At 37.9% G+C, this 26,376-nt stretch overlaps 1 pseudogene; it reads left to right on the forward strand.

The window, feature by feature from the left end:
* Positions 1–6,829: 6,829 nt before the first annotated feature.
* LOC149223601 (plant UBX domain-containing protein 7 pseudogene) lies at positions 6,830–7,453 on the forward strand (annotated as a pseudogene).
* The last annotated feature ends 18,923 nt before the right edge of the window (positions 7,454–26,376 follow it).

Consider the following 26,376-nt stretch of genomic DNA (forward strand, 5'->3'; position numbering starts at 1 on the left):
TTAATCTGTTGCTCTAATGACGTGAGCTCAACTCTTCTCCTTTGTGCAGCTTGGCGATGCTCACGAATGTTTTGTAGCTCCATGATTGCCTGCTGATCCTCAAGCTGTTTTTTCCTCTACTCCAAGTACTCCATGGTCCACTTAGCCCTCTCCAAGTCAAGTGATAAGGCTTCGATCTCTGTTTGCTGCTCTTGGATGACCTCTCTAAGTTTGGCGCTTTGTGGACCCGTATCAGTATCATCATCATGAATGAGAATGAAGTCGGTCTCTCGTTCACCTGATGGCTCACCTGAAGGCCCCTCATCCTGCATTGGCCTCTTGCCTTTGTCCTGTACCTGTGATGCTGATGGAGGAAGCGAGGTCCCTTCCACCCCGGGTGGAGATAACACTCGCTTTGCTGCTGCAAACAAATGTCTGGTGCCTCTCTGATATGTGATGAATACTGGCACACTAGCAGTCTCATGGTGCTCATACTGATGAGAAGGTTCACCTTCATGCTTAACCTTTGATAATCCCCGTGAAGCTCTGAAGAAATCACGAGAGATGAAATCATCCCAAGTGATGCCCTGCAATCCAAGCTGATGAACCACCAAAATCTTAATAAGAGCAAAATGATAGACACTGTTAAGTTGCTGTTGAGGTGTTTTATGTTGTATAAAGGTGGTCATCCTCTCTATGTTCCGGCAAATGAAATATGGAATGTTCATCATCTGTACCTTGGTGAAATGCATGAGCAACCTGATGTGATAAGCATAAAGACGAGAGAACCGTCCCTCACAGCTGAAATATTTCATGATCAATCTCATTAGTGGAGCATATTCATCTTTCAGATATCGGAACGGGAACACTCTCTTGAGCTGCCTCAAGAAACTGGTTTTGATGTATGGCTCATAATGTTGCCGGTCAATCTTCTGTTTCTTATGCCATGGTTCACCAATGTTCGGTATACCAGTTGCTAATGAGACAGATTCTGGTGTAAGTGTGAAGGTGACACCAGCCAAGATAGCTTGATCTCCGTGCAAGTGCAGCACAAAAAGATGAGCCAACTCATGATGAAATTGGACACTAGCCACCTTTTGACAAAACTCATAGCATGACTGATGCTGAAAACATTGCATAGCAAGAGGGCAGGCCTGCAATTCTGTAAGGGTGATTGGTTCTTCCCTAACATGTCTGCCACTTTTATGAGGCCTTCGTGGTGCCTGTTCTTCCAAGGGTGAGTCACTTTGAGTTTCCACTTCATAGTCCGATGAATGCTCAGATGCCATGACTGTTGTACAATATACCTTGAAGAAAAGATGTTGTTGTATATAAACTGTGCTTGGACTGCTCTATAATGATGTATGAAACTGCTGTGTTGTAATGCAATATAGTTGGATTCTGCCACCAAGGGGAAAAACAAATGCAACCAGGGAATGTTAGGAAGGGGAAAACAGTAGGGGATTAATGTTGAAATAAATTTTATTAGGGAGAGGAGGGGAATTTTATGTATGGGAATAGGGTTTATGGTTTGGGATTTTACATTTGGAAATGTGTGGTAGGGAATTGGGATTAGGAGTTTAATAATTTTTTAGGATAGGGAAGAATGAGATTAAGGAAAAATGGAATAAGGGAGAAGGAAATGATGGAAAGAAGGTAAAAATGGAATGGAGGGGGAACCTTGGTACCAAAAAAATGGATTTGCAACCCTAACAGCAATTGGCTTGAGGACATTTAGAATTAGGGTTTGAGATTTTTTGTTGCAACCTCTATCACCCGTAAACCACCACCACTTAGCACAAAATTTGATGCAACATCAAGAAGAAGGGCCTACCTGGAAAATTCACACAAGGAATGCGCAATTTGGAGAAGTTTGAAACAATTCCAGGCTTTGGACTGTATGCGCCACGCCAAGAGCCCAGTGTGCCGCGCCCGTTCCGAATAACACTGGACGAAAACTCCTAGTGCGCCGCGCCACCTGTTCTGTGTGCCGCGCCGGCTAGCTGCAAGCTATTTCTCCCCAAAACGTGCAATTGCTCACCCAATTCAGTTTGAAATGCTTTTCTTTGACCTTGGCATGCAAAATGAGATTGATCTTCATGGCAAAAGCTTATAAAGACATTGATTTGATTTTTGGTTCCTCAAAACCCATTTTTGTAATGTTTTTAAATTGGCACTTTTTCATAATTAATAGAACTTTGACTTTTTGTTTCCTCCTTGATTTTTGGTTGAAATGATGAACTTTTTGGCAATTTTTTGCAGGAATAGCTGACATGGAATTTGGCAAAGGAGACCAAGGTTGTGCGTGAAGAATCCAAGAACTAAAAATTTTGGAAAATTATTACAAAAAACAAAATGTCGACTTGTCTTCAAAACAGAGCTTTGAAGAAAAGTCATAATCCATCCATATGACAATAAAAATATTTGAAATAACAACTTATCAAGGACCTCCCTCTAGCCTACTGGCTTTTTTAGAATTTGTCGAAGACCAAATTGACTAACCCTAGACCTAATGACTAAAATGACTGTTATGACCTAGAAACTGAAACAAGACTGCAAATGACTTTTAAGACTTGATTTTGATGAACAAACCTGAGCCAGCAGTGCAAAGCATGAGGGAAATGAATGACAAAAGCCCTTACGACAAATTTATGGCATGCTCCTAACGGAATGCTAATGATCGAGCGAAATGGACACTTAAACATGAAATGCAAAAAGAGTTTTGATCTCTGATGGAGGGATGACCAGACCGACTCTAATAGGCTATAAAATACTTTTGGATCTATTCTATCTCCATGCACAGCTCTTTGGAGAAACTGCAACCCTAAAGCTCACACTCATATAAAATAATAGGAGTGGCAAGAGTCTTAAAGAGTAGTTTCTTTTTATCTCATATCCATAAGAGTTGTTGACTTACAATCATTTTCAAGCCATAGTAATTTTTCCATCCTCCATTTATCATTTTCTCAATACTATAATTCCAATTTAGCTTGTGATGGATATCAATTCTGAGATATTTGTATGAATAAACTTTCTCCATGCACTTGTTGTCATATATCAAAATATCATAAGCGGTCATTTTATATTTAATTATCATAGTTTTGTTTTTATTATTATTAATATCTATACCCATATTAGAGTAGAAATTTTGGAGGATTCTTAGTTTCTTGTTGAGATAGTAAAAGATCCTCATCAAACGAACAATGTTCACTATGAAACTCATGCCAAATTTGTTCTTATTTTAGCAATGATCATTTCCTTCTTCACATAAGTCAAGATAAAATGATTTATTTATTTATTTATTTATTTATTTTATTTTTCGAGATTAGGGTTGATCACCTCCTTATAATATCTTAGTTCATTTTTCCCCTCTAACTCGTTATCACCCCACGATTTCCGGTTGAATTTTCAAGTAATAATAATTGTAAGATTATTCCCCTCATCCCCCAATGGTCTAGCTAATATTGGGCATCCTTATGTCATCCCTACTTGAGTCGTATATGATGGTTTTGGCTATAATTAGAAGAAATATTAAGAAACTTCTTGTCTTCCATGTTGTTCAACTTCTTCTTATACGTAAGATACCTAGTCATAGCCATGATTTCAATGGGGTAAACACTTGCTTCAATTAGGAGGATAGGATAGTGAGTATTACCTTTAATCTTGATATTTTAGGCTATAAAATAATTTTGGATCTGTTCTCTCTCCCTCCCCGAAGACATTGGAACCCTAAAGCTCACACCCATATAAAATAACAAGAGTGAGGAGAGTCTAAAAAAAAAGTTTATTTTTATCTCATATCCAAAGATATATTGACTTACAATCATATTCAAGCTCATAATAAGCTTTCCATCCTCCATTTATCTTTTTCTCAATATTATATTTCCAATTATTGATTCCATCAATAATTTGACAGAGATGCCATCAACACTTGTTATTGATTCCATCACCGGACAGAAAATGCAGGCTTAGACAAGCATGATCAACCCAGAGCGACTGTTAGAGGACTTGATACCTTTTATGGAAAACGACCCCTAGGAATATAGCCATTCCAAGAGGGCCAGAGCAGATGAAGCATGAGGCAAAGCTTTAGCTATTTCTGCTTCTTTGGACATCAAAGAAGAAGACAATCAACAAAACAAAGTGAAACCATGTGTGTACCCAGCACTACCAGAGGAGGAGCCACAAGGAGTGAATATATCTAGGGTGAGTGTCTATCTCCCTCATGGAAAGAGGGTGCAGAGGAAGTTTTTGCAGAGTGATCCAATACAGCTACTTTGGTCCTTCTCTTCCTCCCAACTCAAAGAAGCTCTAGATGGTAGGCCTTTTAGATTGACACACACAGTTCTTGGTGCATCAGCTGGAACCTTGGATTGGGGTTTCAAATTCTCTAATTTTCATGACTTGGGAATGAGATTTGCATCTTTGGACATGTCATTCTAAAGTACAAATTAAATTATAAATTATAATAATTATAATAAATAAACTTTAAATAATTATATTCATGATATATCTTAATGAGTATCGTTGTGCCTACATTGTCCCTATTGAGATCTCATACACTTGCCATCTTTTGACTTTGTTAGCAACACATGGTCTTTTCATCATCTTTCATGGGAACCTCCTTCCAGATACACTCATCTTCCTCCTTGGTCTTCTAAAAACTTGATAAAAGAAAACTATAATATATATATTTTTTATACAAATTAAATTATAAATTAAAATAATTATATTAAATAAATTTTAAATATTTAGGTTCATGTTCAAATTAAAAATATATATATTAAAATCCAAAATTTATAATTTCAAAGTTTTTAAGGCATTTCAAATCAGGTTTATAATATCACTGTCATGGTCATCACTGCTTTCCTCTTATCCAATGGACTACTCTAAATGCCAAGGGAAACAATGGTTGTTGATAGAATATTTACAATTTTGATTCTTTCACCGAATTAATTTCTCTAAACACTCATGACTTTATCAATGATTCATTAAATTTTTGTGATTTATAATTGCAACACCAAAAATATTTTTCAGAGCGCAGATGGCTCCATCAATGGTCAACATAATATTTGGGGTTTTGACTACTTCACCCAAAATATTTTGTCAAATGTTGATGGTTTCTTTATTGAACAATGTAAACTTTGGGGTATTTATTATTTCATCCAAAACATTTTTTCCAAAATTTGGCAGATTCATCAACAATTATAATAGGTATACTTGGTAGACTTGGTAGGAACTCATGTTTTTTTATTCCAATTCATCTTCACACCATTGTGATTTTGAAATATACTTATGATTCAACCTTAGATGTAATTCCTTGGATTTTACTATCTTAGTTTAATTATTCTTAGAGCATTTAATTTGGGTTTCCCTATAGCTAGCTCATCTCAAATATTTGGAGACCTTTTCCTATTCATTAATGATTCTCAAGTTTTTTTACACTCTAGAGGGGGCATCAATTCCTATACACCCATATCAATTACACTCATGATACTTCTATATTGGACTAAGACCTTTTGATCTAGGAGTATGTATATTAGAATATTTACATTATTGTATCATATTATGGCACCTTCCTACCCATCTCATTTGTTGTACTATATTGAGACCTCATTTTGTCTCACTTACTGAGACCCCCCATGTTGGGCATACTATTGTATTCTTTTTTATGAGATATCTCAATGAATATCGTTGTGCTTACATTGTCCCTATTGATGTCTCATACACTTGCCACCTTTTGACTTTCTTAGCAACATGTGGTCCTCCTCATCATCTTTCATGGGAACCTCCTTCCCAATACACTCATCTCCCTCCTTGGTCTTCTAAAAGCTTGATAAAGAAAACTATATTGTATTTTTGTCATACAAATTTCTCCTAAACACACATCCGAGGGCAATCTATTATCACCCAAAAATTGTTCACTTATGACAAAACCTAAAGTTCACTTAAATACAACTCAAAATAGTGTAGACATAATTTATTCAACTAATTCAAGCTCCACTAAACATTGGGAAACATATTTGTAAAAATTGTATCCAATATATGCATAGGTCCATGCAGAAATACCTCACAAGCTACAATAGACCATTCAAACTCCAATTTTATTTGTTTATGACTAGTACTTTCTAGAAAAATAAAATAACTAAAAGTGGAAATATATAAACCCAAAAATATATTGTTATCATTGGTTTGATCAAACAATGATGACCATATCCAAGGGGTTTAACAACTAATTTTCTTATAAAACCTAGGAGGTCTCCCCATTTATATATTCCATCTATGCAAAGAAATACATGCTACTTAAATTTCAATCGTTTTTCTACAATTAATTTATATATTTGATTTGAGAGAGATTGTTTTTATAATTTCAATAGTTTTTTCTACTACTACTTAAGCATGAAACACTAAGGCAGGTATAGAGTTGTGTCTATGCCTTTTTTTTTAAACTATGTCTTCTGGAAATAATTCTCTATTAGTACTAATTTTTGGGATTAGATAAACTCACGTAAATATTATAATAGTAAAAAAAAAAATTGGAAGATGAAAAGACATTAAGAAATGAAACTCAATAGTCCACTTCTCCTTGTATATACTCATAGGCTATCTTAATAAAAATGCAACAATACATTCGTGAAATTATTCCTAGCCTGAAAGAGCCATTCTACTCTTGTAATCCTGCATTCCCCGACCACCCTTGGGCTCTTCCTCGGTTTGCCACATTTTCAAAAGCATCAGAAACTATCTTGTCTTCGTCTTGGGTTTTTCGGTGTATGTTTTCTACACACAGACATATTTCGCGCTACTCTATCCTCACATATTCAGGTTTCCGCGTAAGGAATCTCATTCAATGGAATACTCGGCAGAGAAGAACGAACAGATTGCTTTTTTTGTTGAAATAGTTGGGGGGTCCACAGAGAATGCGCGGCGGTTTTTGCAGGCAACCAACTGGAAGGTAGACGAAGCAGTACAACTATTCTATGCTATTCCAGCTAGTTCTACTTCGGAATTAGAAGCACTTTACAGCCCACCTTCGGAATTGATGTTCAAAGGCAGTTTTGAGCAGGCCAAATCTGAAGCTGCACGCCGAGGAAAATGGTTGATCGCAAATATACAATCCCCCAAAAAGTTCAGCTCTTATACGCTTAACACAGACACTTGGGCTAACCAAGGTGTGAGGGAGATAATTTGTGAAAATTTCATTTTCTGGCAGATTTATGACGACAACGAAGAAGGAAGGAAGGTGTGCACCTACTATGGTTTGACAGAGAACCCATCAACACTGGTTATTGATTCCATCACTGGACAGAAAATGCAGGCTTGGACAGGCGAGATCAACCCAGAGCGATTGTTAGGGGACTTGATACGTTTTATTGAAAACCACCCCAAGGAATATAGTCATTCCAGGAGGGCCAGAGCAGATGAAGCGCGAGGGAAAGCTTTGGACATCGAAGAGACAAATAACAAAACGTAGTGAAACTTCACCGTGTGTACCCAGCACTACCAGATGAGCCAGAAGGTGGTAAAGGAATGAACATATAATTTTGAAGTTTTATTCTGAGCAAAAAGGAAATTATAGAGGAAATTAATTATGGAGTTGTTTTTAGTGTGATTTTTTTGAGATTCTGGTGACAGAATTTGGTCGAAAAAATTGAGGTTAAATCTTGATTTGTATTATTTAAAATGGTTTTTAACTCTATATTTGGATTCAGCACCCTGAAAAATCTCTAGGACGCTTTGATTGTGCAGAAATTACCTATCAAACTTGTAATTTCAATAAATTGCTACCGGATTTTAGAAAAATTTGACCAAAAAATCGCACTAAAAACTACACACCCCAAAAAACCTAAAAAAAAATCGCCCTAAAGACTACACCATTCCATAAATAATTTGGTTCATGTGTTTTGAATTAGTAAATTGGAAACAGAAATGTTATTACGGTTAAATTAAAGTAAAGTAATTCATGACAGTTAAAATAATCGTGTATTTTAGATTTATAATATAGTTACTAATTAAAAAAAAACCAAAAGAGCGTGAGTTATAATTTTTTTAACATGTATTTATAAATTTGTATAAATTTTTTTTATAAATGAGCGTGAGTTATAATTTGTTTAATATGTATTTAAAATTATGTTTAGTATTTTTTTAATAAATATGTATAGTTTTGAAGTTGTTTAATCTATAAAATTTTGAGTGTTTTATGGGTTTTTTGGGTGCCCTATAAGATTATGCGGTTTTTTTAATCTATTTTTTTTATTACACATATTTAAAAAGCAGTAGTCTTTAACGCGACTTTTTGAAAGCCTTTCCGGCGATTTTTTCCGGTGAAAATCCGGCAGTAATTTATTGGAATCCAAGTTTGATAGCTAATTTCTGCACAATGAAACCGTCCCAGGGGTTTTTCAGGGTGCTGAATCCGAATATGCAGTTAAAAAACCATTTTAACTGCAACAAATCATGATTTAATCTCAATTTCTTCCGCCGGATTCCGTCACCGGAATCTCAAAAAGTCGCATTATAGACAACTCCATTTAAAAATATAATTGAAAATAGTAATCATGTCATTTTAGTGAATTTACAAGAATTCACACATCTTACTAATGTGCCTGAATTTACAAGAATTCACACATCTTACTAATGTGCATTGAGTCCTATGACATATCTTCCTCACTTTGGAAGATTTCCATCACATTTAGTATTAAGATATACATTTCATAGGAAAAAATGTAACATAAGAACCTGTTTTTTTATTAGTCACATATTCTATATACAAAACAAGCTAATGTTTCCCAAATACTACTTAGGGGTCAAAGACTCTATCAAGAGGGAGTATCTTGTGGTTTGAGGCTTAAAAGGTTAGTTTTCTTGTGTAAGATACATGTTTCCTTTTTTACCATGGTCTACGCCCTTGTATCCATTACTAAAGGGGCTATTAATGTTAGTAATGGATCTAGGACCTATGAGTTAGTATGAGTATCTTATTATATATCTTTGCCAATTTTAATCGTCAATTGATTCATGCATAAATTTACCAGCATCCCATTGAACATTAACAAATCATAACATGTGAATCATATGAGCATAAACAAAAACAACCATAAGAGAAACAATCCACAACACAGTATTCACACTCATGAGACACAAGGATATCTGGTGGAAACCCTTTCGAGAGAAAACCACCCTTTTTGTTGTTGCGTTACTCTGAATCTTCTATAATTTCGAGCAATAGTCTTTTACATAAATTGTTAGTTAAAACCAACTATGGTACTCGACCTCAAACAATAGTTAGCTTGCCACCATAGACTATGAGACTCGATCCCAAAAATATAGTGAGTTCACGACCATCAATTATTCTAGTTACCATTGGGCAGAAACGACCATTTTTGCAACACTGTTAATAGTAACCGCTAGCACGAAATCACTGCTTCAACTTAGCAAGCAACCACTTACTAGAAGTCATTGCTCCACAATTCTATGCTGACCTTGATCTCATTCATTTTCAAACTAGATCACCAAGAAATTATGCTCAATGAAACTCATCTCTTCTATTAAACACCAGTAACAAAAAAGTCTCAACATCAACCAAATAAAAACACCACAACAAATATGCTCTCTACTCAAGCAAAATAGTGGCTCTAATACATATATCAAATCAGAAACCCTGCAAAACAAATATCAAATGTGCAATAGGTACATTTCTCAATCCATTATCTCTAAATAATCTTTGCTCCAATAGCTACAAATCTTATTTACAAATTGATATCCTGCTTCAGAAATATACTACAGGACTCTGATCTACTCACTCCATTGCCATTAACACTCATGCACTAAGGTATCTTTGCTTAGAAATATGTTGGGTGAAATCCAATTTTGGACTGAGCTCATAGGTGCACAAAGATGATGAAATCCATCCATAACCTTCACTACTTGTGCACGAAAGGCATTCACACCCAATGGAGGACTTATTCAACCAATTTCATCCAATTGATTTAGATCCTTCTAAGAATTACCAAGTTGAAATACTTCTGAAGTGGGCGAGGAATGCAGAGAAATTTTTGTGTAGACCTTCAGCCAGACCCACAACATTGGTAAATCTCGGCTGAAAATCTTAAAGCCACACACGCAACACAGGACTATCTTGGTTTAAGTATTTTATCCACACACATGACACACCTTCCCAACAATTTTGGTAGAGTATAGGAAAAGCACAAGACGTTCAGCTCAGAACCTTTGCCAAATGCTTGCACATCTTCTCCAACATCTTAACACACATCCAAATCTTTTCCCAACTCTGTGACACCTTTGCAAATAGGTTAAACATCACAATCAAGTTCCACCACCAAATTGACTTACAAGCCAATAAGTCAAGGGTCGACATGAGTGTCAACAAGTCCTCTACTCTTTGCAAACACCTACACAATATACAACACCTCTGCACAACTCGGTATCACATCAACATCATCATCATGAGGCCAAACATCATTGCTATAAGTCTGAACATGAAGACCTACATGAAAACCTAGTCTGTCACACTCATCAACATGGATCACAAACATTTGTCCAACACCTCAACCTCATGTCTGCATCAAATCAGTTCTTAGTAGATCTGCATACAAATCATGATAGCCACCACATCAAAACAATAAGCTATATCACTATGAGATTGACATCAATGCATCATCTAGGTCATCACAAGGCATCACAAGGTTGACATGAATGCCTCATGTAGACTATCATAAGGTTGACATTAATGCATCATGTAGACTGTCATAAGGTTGACATCAATGCCAACACAAGCTAGTTGTAACCATGAAAATAATGCCAACACCAGCTAGTTGCAACCATGAAAGCCATAATTATAATAAGCATGAGAAGATTCAACATATCATGGAGCACTTGTTTTTCTTCACTGGAAATGTTTAAGGCCATGCAATCTATCCTTAATTTTCAAAAGCTCTTAATGGCATCCATATTTTGCCTTGATGCCAAAAGAGACCTCTAAAGGATTTTTGTTGTGCTTTTGTAGGTGTTAATTCAGGCAATGAGCATGAGAAGCAAGATTTAGGACATAAGGCCAATAGAGATCTAAAAAGCCTTCATTCAGGGATTATGCCCCCTTATTTCCCCCTTACCAATGATATGACCTTGAAGATCATTTCCAATGCATAAATCGTATTGATGGCCTTTGTATATAATTTGGATTCTCAGGAATTGCAAACATGGCCTGAAGAATAATTCATGATGTGGACATAAGATAAATTCATATTCCAAGTATGTATTATGGTTTCATCGTGTCCCTCACATGAGAAAGAGATATCATACAAGGGTCTTTTGTAACCATTTAAGGATGTTCTTAGCACTCTATTAGTAATATTTTTGTTGTTACTAGGCCTTGCTCATGGTGATTGAGCTAAAAAATCATCATTGAGGAACAAAGCCCATTATTCTCCTCTTGTGACCCTCGATAGACATATACACACATTCTTAGTGCACAAATCACTTAGTCTTGGTATACATAGCACCATTGGAGGTGATTGTTAACTGAAACAGGTCATATGTGTAGGATTGAGGACTCATTCATGGTACTTGAGATTGATAAGCATGGTTTAAGGGTGGAGGTTCATGCTTCCCTCCCTTGACTATGGTCACATATTTGACACCTATCTATGATTACTAAGACTTGATAATGGTACCCATATAAAACTCAAATATCACAAAATCCTTAGATAAGGGTCATGTCATAGTTTTTGTGTCATTGATCGAAGAATATCTATATGAGACTATTTACATTATTGTACTATGGCACCTTCTTACCCATATCATGTTGTACTATATTGAGACCTCATTTTGTATTACTTTTAATGAGATATCTCAATGAGTATGGGTATTCCTACTATGTCCCTATTGATATTTCATGTGCGTACCACCTTTTGACTCTATTGTTAACAAGTGGTCCTCTTCATCATATTCCATGGGAAGTCCTCCTTCCTAAGAGAGTCATCTACCTCCTTGATCTTTTCATAGCTTGGTAAAAGAAAATATAATGTATTAATTGACGCGTAATATCTTAACTTTAGATCATGGCATATAGTGGCATGTGGGAGCATACAACATTGAGCATTGGTTTGTAGGTGAGAACATAGATGCATGGTGTTTTGTTGTGGTGTGTGGATTTGCGCCATAGAGTGGTAGGAGAAACTTACACCACATCGATTTTACTAGTGAAGTGGCAGATGCATTGACACATATGGGATGTCATACAGTACACGGTGGTACGACATTAAGGGTTGATATCCATTGGTGCACGGAGTTGTGCTTGGGAGTTCAGTGCTATGGAGAGGAGTGCAGGGGTTCGTATTGATGTACCACAAAGCATGATGATGCACAACAGGTGGTTGGAGTGTTGCCACCAGAGAGATCTCCTTATGGGGATGTTAGGCATACCATTAGGTTTGGCACACCTCGATTTAGACAGCGAGTTGATCACAGGGCTGGTCGTGAGCTTCCATTTATCACTCCCCAACATTGCACACTTACACAAAGGACTTGGCTATTGTCTCTTACTTTTCTCATCATGAGCAATAGTACCTAGGAGGTTCATCTAAGACAATTGGATAGGACACAGTGCATTAGGACAGAGGTTATCCGGTCATGGTATATGGTGAGGGTGCGAGTTGGCAAGTGCATGCTTGGGGATGGTTTGATATTTTGCAGGGGTGGCGTGTGCTCCACCCTTGAGCCCACAATTGGGGAGATGCATGACACCTGTTGGGTGAAACATTCTAAGATGTCTCAAGAGCACATACAATGGTTGGTGGAACCATCTTGCAAGTGGTTGTTTAGACTCCGAGAACTTTTGGGCAACACCTACAGGAGACAAGATAGCAGATCTTACAATGTGGTATGGAAGGAACAAGGAAACCTTGCACACACCAAACTGATTTAGGATGTATGGGGTACATGTATTGACTTCATGGAGGGACTCAAGATGTGGTATGAGTTGTTTCCATCAGTTGTCAAGACTTTTTCGCAGATGATATGGTTATCGGATCTAGGGATTCGGTTGGATGATTGGTCACTCTATTTTGCAATGAGTGAGATCCGAGAAGAGAGTGACTCAGCTCACTCTTGGTTTGACATATGATGGAGCACCAAGGCCTTCATCACATGGCAAGGCTAGTTTTCCTTATTACTGCTCTGGACTGAGATTACCAGTAGATGGCTAGACATTGATATCATGGAGATGCCAGGGCAGGATGAGCTTAGCCTTCACATACTTTTCGCCATTAGGTTCTAGGAGAGAGGGATACAGTTTGCGCATGATGGTCAGTATGTCATAGTTAGATTTCTACAACATCAGCATGGTGTCACCCTTCTGAGGCTAGCATGGGATCTAGGCATCACATAATTTTATGGTTCAGCTACCCTTAAGGGTGATTTGTTTCCTACAGGGAGATATCATTTAGATCTTCCATTGGGATTTAATGGTTTTCTATTGTCGTGGGGGACTTCACCAACATGGAAGGTTAGTCAGCAGTAGGATATTAGGGGAAGTTCATGTGGGATATATTTCATCCCCACGGGGATTGTTTTGTGTCTTCGGGATTTTACTCTTGGAGTGCATGAGGTGGACTACTAAGTAGGGCAACTTCATGGGGAGTTGGACATATTTCTACATTATCATGATGCTCTGCTTATTGATAATATGCAGAGGGATTCTAGTACATGTATCTGGTTGGATAGTGAGTGGATAAAGGTATGCTTCACATTGATTAGGATGGCTTGGGATCCTAGTATCGAGGGATTCCTTCATGTCAGGATAATGTTGACATTGGGGATCACTCAGTATTACATTTGGGACCCTAGTTTTATTCGTGGTTGCAGTGGTGATCAACAGTTAGAGAGGGCACTTGTTCAGCCATTGCTTGAGGACAAGAAATTTTTTGTGGGGAGGAGTGTTATCTCCCCAAATAGAATTTTCATCAAGGAAATTCTCAAATTTGTAGTTTTAGTGATTAACATAGTATTGGATAAATAAAACTTAATAGAAGTATGTTGTGGAGATGTTAAGTGAATTTTTGGAGAAAATGGCAAAGGTTGGCACTTAGGAAAAGAAAAAAAAATAAAGTGAAGATAAGTTGTGGATATTACCAAGAATGGAAATCAAGCCATGGGAAGAATCAAACCGTGGTATCAAAACATAGTGTGAAAGAAATCAAACCATGGTATGAGGAAGGGAAAGAAACAATTAAAGAAAGGCTAGAGCCTCATTTTGATCATTCTATTTTGGCATTTCATTCGTGCATTCTTACAGCAGTTTGATTTATGTAGCTCACTGGTAGATTGTGAAGGGGTACACGTGGATTTTTGGATTTCAGTGACTATAGGATTCATCCCAACAATTTTCTAGGTTTTTTTAGAGGAGTTTGTGGTTAAAATTTCATAATTTTCCGAGTGATATTCAGGTCTGGAATCATCATTCTTATATCATGGAAAATTGTTGGATTAGCTAAGATTTTCACATTATTTGAGCATTTTAGGTCAGTTGGAATTAGCTCAAAATATTTATGGGTTTTATTGGTTGGGGTGTGAGGAGCCTCGCTCTAATTTTTCAAAAAAATTAGAGCAGTTTTGAAGGGTCATTTTTCATTTTTCCTCTAGCAACAACAACATTATTTTCTAGGTAATTTACACATTTTGGGGCTTTCTAGGTCAACTAGAATTAGCCCAATATATTTATGGATTTGGTAGATTTGGGTGAGAGAATCCTCCAGTTAATTTGTGGAATTTTTGGAGCAAAATTGATGGCATAAATCACAGTTCACCTATAGCAGCAGCAGCAAATTTTTATGGCCAGTGTATTGGGATAGATTGAGTCATTTGAATTGGAGTTTTTCATAGATCTTCACCTGGGTATTGCATGCTTGCACTAGCAAGCCTAGGTTCTATCATTCTACTCTATTGTACTTAGCTCCAAAGAAATTTTAATAAAATGGCTAAGATTTGTTGCCATTATTCTATGATTTATTGACCTATTTCTACTTGCGTAAAATTGTGCTTGCATGATTGTGTTTTTTTGTTGTGGCTTAGTGCATGTTTTTGGTATGCATGGTAAGAATGCATGCACGATGATTGGTAAAATTTGTGGATATTACAATGGTGCAAAAGGGGAGGAGTAGACAGGAAATCGTGGAGGAGATCCTTAGAAATAATGAAAAGATGATAGAGATGTTAGCCCAATTGGGTATCAGCAGGGGAATAAAACTGAACTATATTCGTCCTTATAATAGAGGCACTAGAGGTGCGCACTCCACGGGAATAAAGCCACTTACACCATGTGGGAAAAGTCAGCAGAATAAGGGCACCAAACCTACTCAAGACGAATAGATAGGACAAGAGCAGTTAGATGATGGGACCAGGAGGAGATCTTACCTCCTATCACGGGGACTAGGATGGGGGTACATTGATAGCAACCTTGAGAAGGAGGTTGGTGAGGATACTAAGGCCATGCAGGAAAGTGAGGAGCACGTGGATACACTCAGTGTGACACAAGAGCCACTCTTTTTGGAGTTTCTGTCAGTAGCCTTGATTTACACATTGGTGGAGACAGTTGAGAATACACTCGTTGATGAGGTGTCTGGGGACACATAGTCACATACTATCGGTGAGGTTCTAGGAGACATATCCCTAGCTAATGAGATGCTAGGAGACATAGAGGTATCTAGAGTTGTGACTGAGTTTACAGATAATATCCACCTGCAAAAGCTTCGACAGCTCTAGTTTGACCTTCTAGCATTGAAAAGGAAGGCCACAATAGTTCGAGATACCATTCTATAGTAGAACGAGGAACTGGATGGCATGAGAGCATCAACTACGGAGAAATCAACCAAGTTGACTCACATTTGGTAATGGTTGGATTCCCTAGTGACACAACTAGAGGAGTATATTGCAACATCAGGGTAGCCCTCTTCAAGCATATATAGATTGGGCTTGCAACACTAATAGGTTACCTTTGCACATTGGTGAGAGGGAGGCAGTGTTACCTAAACAGATCTTGTGTGTTAACCAAGATTGTGAGATGAGACGACATGATTTGCACAAGGTGCAACGCTCACATGTTGGAGTTGTTGTGTGTAAGTGCACACATGCATTCAACCATGCCCTTGGGGTTGGATGGTGTTAGATTCTCAGCTGGTGCCTAGTGGTGTGGGCTAGATTTATGGAGACGGTGGTATTCTGGAGTGAAGTTCAATAGGAGCTTCTAGACATTGGGGATGCTAGAGGCCCAGGTTGGCATTGGGATTCAGGTGGGGCTTCCTACCATATACTTGATATGCAAGATTGAAATTGTTAGGATCTAGGTGGAATTCCCAACCACATCATGGATGTGGCTGGTAAGGGCATTGGTAGTGTGATGGATCTAGTGACTGAGCATCCACACACTTTCAGATCTCCATCAACATTAATGACGGGTTGGATTGATAGGGGAGCAGGTAGACTCCGCGAATTGTTTGAGCATGTTGGTGGTGCATGGAGTCACAAGATGATTATCACACTGGCATGATTTTTTTGAAGGAGGTTGCATTGGTAAGCCACCAAATAGTTCCTTGTATGGGGCCTAGGGTTCTCCCCAATTATGTGGGGCACAATGGTCATGGAGGAGGATCACGGTGGTGGCATTTCCACAAGTACATAGAAGGATTCACCTCTCGTATCTCTTAGGGAGACTTTGGAGGTGAGACCCATACATCAGAGGGTATGGTGATGCGACAGTGGAGGTGGCGATACTGATAGGTTGTCGTCTTACGCTTACTACCTTAGCTTTAGATCATGGCATCCAGTGGCATCTAGGAACATGCAATGTCGAGCAGTGGATTGCAGGTGAGCACGTAGATGTATGGTGATGTGTTATGATGCGTGGATTTGCGCCCTGGAATGGGAGGAGCGACTTAAACCACATCGAATTTAATAGTAAATTGGAAGATGCATTGACACATATGGGATGCAATACAATACAAGGTGGTATGATAGTGAGGGTTGATATCCATCAATGCACGGAGTTGTGCCTCGGAGTTCAGTACTATGCAAAGGATTGCAAGGGTGTGTATTTATGTACAATAGAGCATGATGATGCACAAAAGGTTATTGGAGTGTTTCCACTGGAGAGATCTCCTCATGGGGATGTCAGGCACACCATTAGTTTTGGCACACCCAAATTTAGACATCATGTTGATCACAGGGCTAAATGTGAGCTTCCATTTATCACTATCCATCATTACACACTAACATAGGGGACTTGTCTATTGTCTCTTGATGCTCTCATCACGAGAAACAGGACCGAGGAGGTTCATCTGAGATAGTTGGATAGGACATCGTGCATTAAGAGAGAGGATTTCTGTATGTGGCATATCATCAGGGTGTGAGTTGGAAGGTGCATTCTTGGGGATGGTCTGATAGGGTGCAGGATTAGTGTGTGCTCCACCATTGAGCCCAAATTTAGGGGGATGCATGACACCTATTGGATGTGACATTATAAAATGTATCAGGAGCACATATAGTTTTTGGTGGACCCATATTGCAAGAGGATGTTTAGACTACACGAAGTTTTGGGTAGCATCTACAAGAGACAGAATAGCAGATCTCACAGTGTGGTATGGAAGGCACAGGGAAATATTGCACACACCAGACTGATTCAAGATGTATGGGGTACATGTATTGATTACATGCATGGACTTGATACGTGGTACAATTTGGTGCCAGTAGTTGTCAGGACTTTGTCACAACCAATATGGTTATGGGATCCAGGGATTCGGTTGGATGATTGGTCACTCTATTTTGCGACGAACGGGATTCGAGCAGAGAGTGATTTAGCTCACTCTTGGTTTTACATATGGTGGAGCACCAAGGCCTTCATCGCATGTGAAGGCTATTTTTCCTTGTTAATTCTTTCAACTGAGATTGGTAGTAGATGGCTAAACATTGATATCATGGAGATGATAGGGCAGGATGAGCTTGGGCTTCACATATTTTTCATCATCAGGTTCCAGGAGAGGAAGATACATCCTGTGCATGATGGCCAATATGTCATAGTCAAGGTGCTACAACATTAGCATAATGGCACCCTTTTGAGATTGGAATGGGATCTGGGCATCATAGAATTTCATGGTTCATCTACCCTTAAGGGTTATTTGTTTTCTACAGGAAGAGATAATTTAGATATTCCATTAGGTTTTAATGGTTTTATATTGTCATGGGGGACTTCACCAGCATGGAATTTTAGTTAGCAGGAGGATATTAGGAGAATTTCATGTGGGAAAGACTTCATCCCCACGGGGATTGTGTTGTGTCTTCAAGAGTTCGCTCTTGGAGTGCATGAGGTGGACTAGTCATTAGGGTAGCTACATTATCATGATCTTCTACTTATTGATAGTATACAGAGGGCATCTCGTACCTTTATCTGGTTGGATAGTGAGTGGAGCAAGGTATGCTTCACATTGATTAAGATGGCTTGGGATCCTGGTATTGATGGATTCCATCATGTCGAGATAGTGCTGAGAATGGGGATGACTCAGTGGTACATTTGGGACCCTAATATGATTGTTGGTTGTAGTGGTGATCAACAGTCATAGAGGGCACTTGTTCAGGCATTGCTTGAGGACAAGCAATTCTTTGCGGGGAGGATTGTTGTGTCCTCAGTTTGAATTTTCATCAAGGAAAATCTCAATTTTGTAATTTTGGTGAATAACGTAGTATTGGATAAATAAAACTTAAGAGAAATGAGTTGTGGATATGTTAAGTGAATATTGGAGAAAAAGGAAAAGGTTGGGACCCAAGAAAAGAAGAAAAATTAAAGTGAAGATAATTTGTGGAGATTACCAAGAATGGAAATTGAACCATGGGAAGAATCAAAACATGGTATCAAATTATAGTGTGAAAGAAATCAAACCATGGTATGAGGAATGGAAAGAAACAATAAAAGAAAGGCTAGAGCCTCATTTTGGTCATTCTATTTTGGCATTTCATTTGAGAAATGGATATTTTTCTTGAGTTGCTTAGCCAAGTCAACTAATTCTCTTCAGCACAAGGAATTTCCAAGTGGAACTCCACCCTCATTTTGGAGAACTTTGAGTGTCTCCCTAGTGAGGTAATTTGGGGAATCCAATTCAAGATTTCCATGAGCTTTATTGCATGTATTCACTCAATTTTCCACTCCTTGGGAACAGAGGTAGTTCGAGTAGTTCATTGGAGGATCAGTTGTTGTGAGTTGGACTTCTAGCTATTTTATAGGGGTTGAAAAGTAGTGTTTTTCCAAGCATTGGAGATGATTTTGGTCAGAAGTTTGAGAAACAAATTTTGGAGGGATTTGAAGGAGTTTCCATTCAGGGAAAGCGTGCATTCTTATAGCAATTTGATTTTTGTAGATCACTGGTAGATTTTGAAGGGATACGCGTGGATTTTTCAGTTTCATTGACTAATGGATTCAATCCAAGAATTTTATAGGTTTTTCAGGGTTTTGCGAGAGAATTTTGTGGTTAAAATTACAGAATTTTTCAGGCAATATTCGGGTCAGAAATCCTCATTCTTATAGCAAGGTGAATTATTGTTTTAGTTAGGATTTTCACACCTCATATTGTTGTGCCAAGCACGTTTCTTGCAACTGAACACATCCACGCCATCTCTCAAGGGACTCCAATCCTTTAACAAATCCACCTGTAGCTAAAGACTAGCTAATATACCTGTCAAGTACATGTTCATGAATATAGCACATATCCACATAATGTCAGAAAAAATCAAGGTTAAGAAGACTTCCTATGTGCAAAGCACTCATTCATTTGAAATTAGGGTTTCCAAACATAGCCAAAGGAATTCTTGCCCAATTCCTTTCTTTTACCTTTTTACCTTGTTGGAATTGAGGCTTACTATGTGTTGTCACACCACCCAACTGTTAGTTATATAGACACATCAACTATTACCTTTTCATGCTAATACCAAGCATGTTACCCTGCAACTACTCACACATGTCAACCACATGTACAAAATATCAATACAATCATAACTACTAATTTGAAATCAATTGTTACCAAGACTAACAATCATGTCATAATCCATAGTCAACTTAAGTCATCAGTCATAATACTACTACTATCACCTACTATACTCAAGTACATATCAACTGTCTCAACACATATATTTTAGTACAATCATCTTAAAACAAGATCATTTGAACACATACTCATATTAATAAATTCATCAATCATTCAACCACTTGCAAACATACCATGTTAAATAAATCAACTAGGCACCAAACACTCAAACACCAAATAGACGTCATGATCAAACAACCAAGCACCAAATATACGACATAAGAAAACTCATACCTTAATGTATATCAGGGGAGGCTATCTTGTCTACACAATAAAGCTAGGTTAGCATGATACAACTTCACAACATATCAACTCAAACATAAATCATGATATCCCTAATAGTAACTAACTAACATGTTCACGTCATAAGCTCATAAGCATTTGTTGTTCATGCATAACAATCACATATGTATGATCAATCTAGATTAGTATGACACCATATCACAAATATGTTGGCTCATACCTGAATATTGCAACCATAACCATCTGCATAGGCCAAACCAGGTTAGCACAATACATATAACATCAAGATCTTTAATGCAATGAACATAACCATCACGCATATGACCAATCCAAATTACAACATCAAGATCTCAATGAAGTAACCCTAATCATCAAGTTAATAGCATATAACAATAATAATCTATATATATCACGCTCATCAACAACATATAACCTAATCATCAGGTTACCTAATATAAAACAACAATAGCAATGCATACAACTATAGGTTACTATCATTCTTGACTATCTTACTCATGTGCATATAACTACACTGAGCAACTAACATCTATCATAAATGTAACCATACCATCAAAAGTCATGTACATAACCTAATGTATATAAATTTAATTCATATACAAATCATTGACTTACATACCTGCATGCCAAACATACAATACATGTATGACGATATGCTCTTACCCCAAAGTCCAATGCTACAACTTCACTTTGATGATCTGCATCTCCTACTTTACCTTATTTAACACATTAGCATCATAAAAACCAACAACATCATGATGACCTAAATTTCATATAATGACTTCACTAGGCATGTTTGACCTACTATTAAGGCATAACTATTAGCAAGATCATACATACATAACAACTGCATATAAACATATAACACATGAGTGAAAAACCATATACACACCATTTTAGCTAGAGTCCATTTATCAATGCATGACCATATCGACTACGCAAACCATGACCTCTGGCATGACAACAACCATTACTCCATTGTTCACATTTCCACATGCAACCAACAGTATGCATAAGAAATGCCAAACTAACTACCAATATGCATAATCGCATGTAGTCAATCATAATCGATCAGTTCTTGTAATGAACCTACAAGACCGATGCATGTAATCAAAATATTCAAAAATGTAACCTAACATACAATGGTGTAAGTAGGTATCATGAAATCAATATGTAAGCGACATATAGTCTATACATAGTCAATCACATGTTCAAAAAATCAAGACATTGTGTCTACTAATTCGAAATTAGCTTTCACCAATACTAACAACCTATAAGCATACCCCCTTACTATCCATGGTCCACACTAAGGTAGAAGGAGGAAGCTACTATAATGGCCCGATATCCAATGTCTATTTATGGAAATGGGATCTCCAAAGCTCTACTAAATTTAACCACACTTGAAAACAAATTGATTTTTATTTCTCATACATTTTGTATGAGATTAAGTCAAAACATTGCACTTATTCCACTTGTAACGTAATAACTAAAAACATGCCACTTTTCCATTTCCTTACATGCAACTTTTCAAATTCCTTGCATGCAACCTTTCAAATTCCTTGCATTCAACCTTTCAAATTCCCTACATGCAACTATTCAAAATCTTTGCATGAAAATAGGCATAGATCAGCTACATCTGTATTATCATACTACAATACTATCCCATCTAAAAAATAACATTTTCTTCAAACAATAACCATACTTTACATTTTGTTCAAACAACTACAATGCTATTACATTTTCATGTAAGCATTTCTTCAAACACTTTACATGCAAACTATTTGCATACAAGTAAGCATATATCAACTACAAGAATACTATTACACATCAATACTATCCCCAACCACAAACAACATACTCATTGGGTCACTCTATCAAACAGTTTGTATACAATTAATCATTGAACCATTTAAGCATTTCATCAAACACTCTGCATGCAACTAATATAGTGAATGATTCAATGCATATATCCTAGACTGTAGTAGTACAAGTTATGAAAACTGAACCATATGATAGTGGTATTTTCCCTCACTATGGTTTAAGTTTCAACTTCTGAGATTTCATAGATGAAAATTTATAACAATAATACCAACACAATCCTATTTGGGGCACAATTCTAGGAGAATTCAGAAAGCTTGGCTTCCATTGGTCATATATCCTAAAATATAGAGAATAAATGCCTGAATTTTTTATCACAATATCATTGGGATTTACCTTCAATATGGACAACTTTTTCAAATTATAATATGCTACAGAATAAAGTTTTAACTGATATGAAAGAAAGGTCTAAAATTTAAACTTGTGTTCTTCATTTCACCTATGATAGAGCCCATCCAGTCCAAGTGTTTGAACGATGCTCTGATACCACTCCGCAACACCCTATGGGAAAATGTGAATATAACCAACACAATAGGAACAGAAATACAATAAACATATCAACCATCAAAATCCATATATATACATTAGTACATTTGCACATGAAAATCAAGGGAATGAATTTTTCATTAATAAATGCAATGAACCAACCGGTGATGGGACTACCACGTTCCACCCGACCATAGATTGGTTGAGCCAAGTCTCTCTTCAGCCAATCACCCCCATGCCATATTCCAAGCATGAATGTGGGACTCATATAACACATCAAAAACACCAATCAATGTGGATGCCACCGGAGTTCTCCACCTACACCATGAGGAATTTGAGTGCCTCCTAGTCTCTCAGGCTTTACCGTGCATCCACAGTCTGATCCAAGGATCACTAGGCCCTACACCGAGACATACTCTCTAGGATTTACCGTGCATTCCATCCCGAAATCACTAGGCCCAATGGAGAGAAAATCTACCTCTTGGCTTTACCGTATATCCCGTCATTCACCGGCAAGGATTCCTAGGCGCACTGAGGCACACAATCTGGCTTTATGCAACCCATAGTCTGGTTTAGGGGTTACTAGGCCAGTGGCTTCATGCATCCTCAGTTTGGTTCAGGGACCACTACCGCCATGTGTTTGTCAATTCGAAGATCCACCCCACTCAGCTTTGAATCCAATCTGGCCATCCCCCACAAACTGCATGAGAGAACCCATCTCATCAAAGCTATCAGGAAATGGAAAAGCTAGCCTGAAAATACTGTCACACCTGGCAAGACCCATGCCATGGTAGAAAAGAAACACATGTAATCTAATGCATGCCAAATCTAGTAAGGAAAATACACATGAAAGTTAATACCTGCAATGAAGCATGTTGTAGCTGCTTGATCCTGCCTTTCCCTGCTTGATCCTTGCTTCCTCTTGCCTTCTTTAACTTTCTTGTTCCAATGCGAAAGTGCTCCAAGAAGCTCTAAGTGCCCAAGAGTATGAGAGAGAGAGAGAATAATGAGAGAGCTCCAAAGCTAAACTGACAAAAAGATTCACTCTGAAAGGAAGAAGCTTGCCAGCTGATCCTTAGAAGCCTTTTTATGTATGAGGCCTCCATTTTCTTCATTTTCCATTATTTTCCTTCAATTTCCTCCGCACATGAAACCTATGACCTTTCACCTCTTGTTTCTCCTAATTTCCATTATTTTCGTAAATAAATGTGCCAAAAATGCCATTTTGCCTTTTTAATGCCTTAACCATTGCATTTGCTAATTTCCTTAGCCATAAACAACCAAATGAACACCCCCTAGGATGTCTTGCCCACCATTCAGCTTGGAATACATGTCCCATCATCAGTGGTATTTATTTATTTTTACATGGAATTTTCACCAGGGTTGTTACACTAGGAAAGCTAGATGGTTGGCTACCCTTAGTGAGTTCGACTTCTAGATCATATACATCAAAGGGAAGGAGAACCAGGTTGCAGATTCTCTTAGCAGGAAGGTACAAGTAAATCAAATAGAAGTTACGAGCTCTTATGGGATAGAGTTGGCTACCCTTAGTGAGTTCGACTTCGAGATCAGATACATCAAAGGGAAGGAGAACCAGGTTGTGGATGCTCTTAGCAGGAAGGTACAAGTAAATCAAATAGCAGCTATGAGATCTTATGGGACAGAGTTACAAGATAGGATCTTGGAAGCAGGAAACCAAGATGACAAATACATGGATATTATGCATAGGTTATGTTAGCACTTGAAATTTCACCTCAGGCTGAAAAAGGCAAACCTCAAAGCTACATCAAACCATTCAGCCTCGTAGCTAGCCCTACGGGGCAGGAGAAGGCTCTCTCCGGTCAATCTCGGTAGATTTTTCAATAGAATGGGATGACCAACAAGGTAACACTGATATTAGGCTAGTAAACTGATTATAAAAGTTTGATTTGGGGGTTTTTTGGGGTTTTTGGTGGCAAATTGAGGAGCTGCAATTTAGGGTGCGGGGATTTGACACAGTTTCTGCAGGGAGGTCTTTGGGGTGAGGTAGGAGCCTGTATTGATGCTTTTAACTGAAATGAATGGTCAGGAATGAAAGATGAGGATGCTAAAGAGAGCAAACAATCACTTTTAATTCTCTTTAAACAGAAGAAAACATTGAAATTAAACAAATTTAAAAGCAGAGCATGGCTAGCATGAATTCATACTTTATCACTTCATTTGTTTAATGTGCAGCAGTAAAGAAAGGAAATGAATCACATAACAAAGCTTACAAGAACATGAAGAAACACACCATCAACACATGAGTCCACAAGAATCCCAAAGATGACTGCAAAACCCTGGTCTTCCTTAGCCAAAAATTGCAGAAATACAGTGAAAATATACAATGATAGCTTCTCCCTCAAGAGTCCAACCATGAAAATGAGCAAGAAAGTACATAATATAGATGATCTAACCTCTTTCCCTGCCTCCATGGGTCAAGCTCACTATCCTAGGAGCTGTTTGAACCACTTCTAAACTAAGCACTACAAAATAGGCAGTCAAAACAACTTGCCTCTATAAACTTGGAAACCAGTTCATACATTCAATTTTTACCCTTTACATGAATGAATCTTCTAGAAGTGTTAAACAAGAGTAAAAGTGTCTTAGAGTTACCAAAATTACATCAAAGATAATAATCTTCAACCCCAAAAAGTCAAACCAAGTCAAACTGTGCTTTTCCGAGCTGTACAGTGAAATCTGGCAAAGTCTGCTGAACGGGTCGCGCACATTGGGAGCTCTGTTTGAGGCACTTGCAGGTGTCAGAATTGGGTGCAGGATAGCTTGTTGGAAAGGTCTGCGAGTCTAATTTCCAACCCAACTAGAATTTTTGAATTTGGAGGTCATTTGCCTAGTCAAAACTCAATTCTCCCAAGACTGCTTTCTGCAACTCAAAAAAGGGGCAGAAAGTCAAATTTTGCATATATTTTGACCTTCTGGATGCCCAAAACCCCATAAAAACTCAAGTCCATCCATGGGCATATGTAATTTTGCATGAAAAATCTAGAAATGCTGAGTTTTTGCAAAAAGGAGCTGCCATGACAAAGGGTCTCACCGGGGGTGAGACCCGTTGAGGAGCCAAAACCTGTAAATTTCCAAAAAATGCCAAAATTACCCAAAATTCTCAAAAAAATTTGGGATTTGTGCTGTGGCTGAGATAGTGAGTGCCATGATCTTTGAGGGATGCCTCAGCCAAGATATGGAGGGGATCGGGCCTCTTTCTCCTTTTTTGTGCCTTGGCCAACCGCCTTGGATCCGGCGATTGTAATTTTGACATTTCTCTAAAACCATGACACCTGTGCAAAAAGTGAAGGAGGTTTTTCTTCTTTGGCATGTTTTGGACAAAAACCTCTCTCATTTTTCCAAAATTCATCTTTTATTGCTCTGGAACATCATTTGAGTGCGACTTGTCCCGCTGTGTGAAACAAGGAATTTTGTCGAAATGGAGCGAAATGAAGGGGATAGGGGGCTTCTAAATTCTTGGGGAAATTTTTGGAAGTAGGGAGGGATGTTAGGAAGCAGGGGAAAGTGGAATCTTAGAGATTGAGTGAGGGGAAGGGGTCCAAAAGGGCAAAACACAGGCCCAACCTAGAAAATTGCCAAGTTGTAG

This window comes from Pinus tabuliformis, chromosome Q (genome assembly GCF_031772625.1).
Source record: "Pinus tabuliformis cultivar Carrire ecotype Pingquan chromosome Q, CPIR1, whole genome shotgun sequence".
Classification (NCBI taxonomy): domain Eukaryota; kingdom Viridiplantae; phylum Streptophyta; class Pinopsida; order Pinales; family Pinaceae; genus Pinus; species Pinus tabuliformis.